This window comes from Schistocerca cancellata, unplaced genomic scaffold (genome assembly GCF_023864275.1).
Source record: "Schistocerca cancellata isolate TAMUIC-IGC-003103 unplaced genomic scaffold, iqSchCanc2.1 HiC_scaffold_120, whole genome shotgun sequence".
NCBI classification, from domain to species: Eukaryota; Metazoa; Arthropoda; class Insecta; order Orthoptera; family Acrididae; genus Schistocerca; species Schistocerca cancellata.
This window is the reverse complement of record NW_026046170.1, coordinates 22,501-25,975: the sequence shown is the minus strand read 5'-3', so window position 1 is coordinate 25,975 and position 3,475 is coordinate 22,501. Positions and strand designations below refer to the sequence as shown.

The 3,475-nt window shown below is 55.3% G+C and overlaps 1 non-coding gene across 1 annotated transcript in view; it reads left to right on the top strand.

Annotated features, from left to right (window-relative positions):
- The first annotated feature begins 2,261 nt into the window (after positions 1–2,261).
- Positions 2,262–3,475, top strand: part of LOC126112046 (small subunit ribosomal RNA) — a 1,909-nt gene continuing 695 nt past the window's right edge. Inside the window, exon 1 of the ribosomal RNA XR_007524266.1 lies at positions 2,262–3,475. This exon is cut by the window's right edge and continues 695 nt beyond it. This is a non-coding gene — a ribosomal RNA (small subunit ribosomal RNA).

Below are 3,475 nucleotides of genomic sequence, written 5' to 3'. Positions count from 1 at the left end.
GCAATTTGCACCGCAATGTAACGCAATTTGTACCGCAATCTACCCCCATGTTGTGCCTTAACCTAACCCACGTTGTGCCTTAACCTAACCCACGTTGTGCCTTAACCTAACCCACGTTGTGCCTTAACCTAACCCACGTTGTGGCTTAACCTAACCCACGTTGTGGCTTAACCTAACCCACGTTGTGGCTTAACCTAACCCACGTTGTGGCTTAACCTAACCCACGTTGTGGCTTAACCTAACCCACGTTGTGGCTTAACCTAACCCACGTTGTGGCTTAACCTAACCCACGTTGTGGCTTAACCTAACCCACGTTGTGGCTTAACCTAACCCACGTTGTGGCTTAACCTAACCCACGTTGTGGCTTAACCTAACCCACGTTGTGGCTTAACCTAACCCACGTTGTGGCTTAACCTAACCCACGTTGTGGCTTAACCTAACCCACGTTGTGGCTTAACCTAACCCACGTTGTGGCTTAACCTAACCCACGTTGTGGCTTAACCTAACCCACGTTGTGGCTTAACCTAACCCACGTTGTGGCTTAACCTAACCCACGTTGTGGCTTAACCTAACCCACGTTGTGGCTTAACCTAACCCACGTTGTGCCTTAACCTAACCCACGTTGTGCCTTAACCTAACCCACGTTGTGCCTTAACCTAACCCACGTTGTGCCTTAACCTAACCCACGTTGTGCCTTAACCTAACCCACGTTGTGGCTTAACCTAACCCACGTTGTGGCTTAACCTAACCCACGTTGTGCCTTAACCTAACCCACGTTGTGCCTTAACCTAACCCACGTTGTGCCTTAACCTAACCCACGTTGTGCCTTAACCTAACCCACGTTGTGCCTTACCCTGCTCTGTAATTGGCATATGACACGTTACATTAATGTATTGTTGTCCAACCGCAACCGGCTCAGAATGTTGTGTACACAGCTATGTGTCATCTCCCCATAACAGCTGCATTGCAGTGTGGTACGCCATAGAGACGTGTGGGAGTAATGGACGCAGTGGATGGCGATCAGCATGAGCCGTCTGTTCATGTAGTGGCGCGTGTATGCAGACGTAGTAGTCTCTTCTCACACAATGTGATAGCACGGTGCCCCGCGTTCCACATCTGCGACATGCTACAGAGGCCGGTTGACAGTTGGTCGCGCAATGGAGATCGCATATGTACGGGGGCACCTTCCACGTGCCCTCTAGTCGGGCACATTTTGTTGCGTGGATGTGAGCGAATGTAGTGTGTCTTGACACCTGACAGGCAGGCATGCAATAATAGTTGACTTTGCAAACGGGGATGGACGTGTACGTTTACTGGTGACGTTACGCAAATGAACAACTGGTAACCCGTTGTGGTGCGGTTGATCTTGCTGGAGGTACATCTGTGAGGGCAACGATCGGTACAGCTACGAAGCGGTCCCCACCATACCAACGAACGTGAATGTGAATCTGGGTGTGAAGCGATACGCGGCTGTGGGTGGGTGGGACTGTCCCCGGCCGGTGAGGGGGGGCCGCCCGGCGTGCTGGCCGCGCGGTGCGTGGGCGCACGCGCTACAGCCGGCTGGTGGGGGCGCCCAGTGGCAGGCGCGCCGGCCGACGGACGCGGCAGGCGGCGCAGCTGCGCGCCGGGGCACCCTGCGCGCGGCGCCGTGCAGCCAAAGTGGGTCCTCGCGGACCCGGTGCGAAGCGCGGTGGACATCTGCAGTGTGCTGGTCCGATTGAGGACTGTGTGCGTTGAGGATGCGCCGCCGCCCGGCACTCGGCGCCGCGACGCCGTCTGCTGCTCGGTCGCCCCAGCGGTTCTCGCTGGTGGTTTGTATCGCAGTTGTGCGGACGTGTTGGCACGTGCGCTGTGCTGGGAGAGTTCGCTTCGGCACCCACGTGGGGCCTTTGCCCTTCTGTGGCGCTGGCGTTGGAGCTGCCGGTCACCGTAGGTGGCGCGTGTTGTCTCCCGCCGGCAATGCCACGACAGCACGCTCCCGGGCCTCTGTCGGCAGCGGCAAGCTCAGTTGGGAGCACGGGTGGTCGCACCTAAAGCGTCTACTCGCCTAACTCCGGGCGATTGCGCCTCTCTCGAACCCGACCAAGTACTTAGGACGGCGCTGCGCGCCGCCGGGACCTGAGAGGGTTTCGAGGTGTATTGTGCAGGGGAGCCCAGCCTCCTCCTGTTTGCAGAATAATTGAGCGGACGCTTGCGTGTTCGCTGCGGGCCCCCGGGACACACTCCCGGGCGGCCGGCTGCTCAGCTCTAGTTGACGCAGCTCCCTGGTTGATCCTGCCAGTAGTCATATGCTTGTCTCAAAGATTAAGCCATGCATGTCTCAGTACAAGCCGCATTAAGGTGAAACCGCGAATGGCTCATTAAATCAGTTATGGTTCCTTAGATCGTACCCACGTTACTTGGATAACTGTGGTAATTCTAGAGCTAATACATGCAAACAGAGTCCCGACCAGAGATGGAAGGGACGCTTTTATTAGATCAAAACCAATCGGTCGGCTCGTCCGGTCCGTTTGCCTTGGTGACTCTGAATAACTTTGGGCTGATCGCACGGTCCTCGTACCGGCGACGCATCTTTCAAATGTCTGCCTTATCAACTGTCGATGGTAGGTTCTGCGCCTACCATGGTTGTAACGGGTAACGGGGAATCAGGGTTCGATTCCGGAGAGGGAGCCTGAGAAACGGCTACCACATCCAAGGAAGGCAGCAGGCGCGCAAATTACCCACTCCCGGCACGGGGAGGTAGTGACGAAAAATAACGATACGGGACTCATCCGAGGCCCCGTAATCGGAATGAGTACACTTTAAATCCTTTAACGAGTATCTATTGGAGGGCAAGTCTGGTGCCAGCAGCCGCGGTAATTCCAGCTCCAATAGCGTATATTAAAGTTGTTGCGGTTAAAAAGCTCGTAGTTGGATTTGTGTCCCACGCTGTTGGTTCACCGCCCGTCGGTGTTTAACTGGCATGTATCGTGGGACGTCCTGCCGGTGGGGCGAGCCGAAGGCGTGCGACCGCCTCGTGCGTGTTCGTGCGTCCCGAGGCGGACCCCGTTGAAATCCTACCAAGGTGCTCTTTATTGAGTGTCTGGGTGGGCCGGCACGTTTACTTTGAACAAATTAGAGTGCTTAAAGCAGGCAAGCCCGCCTGAATACTGTGTGCATGGAATAATGGAATAGGACCTCGGTTCTATTTTGTTGGTTTTCGGAACCCGAGGTAATGATTAATAGGGACAGGCGGGGGCATTCGTATTGCGACGTTAGAGGTGAAATTCTTGGATCGTCGCAAGACGAACAGAAGCGAAAGCATTTGCCAAGTATGTTTTCATTAATCAAGAACGAAAGTTAGAGGTTCGAAGGCGATCAGATACCGCCCTAGTTCTAACCATAAACGATGCCAGCCAGCGATCCGCCGCAGTTCCTCCGATGACTCGGCGGGCAGCCTCCGGGAAACCAAAGCTTTTGGGTTCCGGGGGAAGTA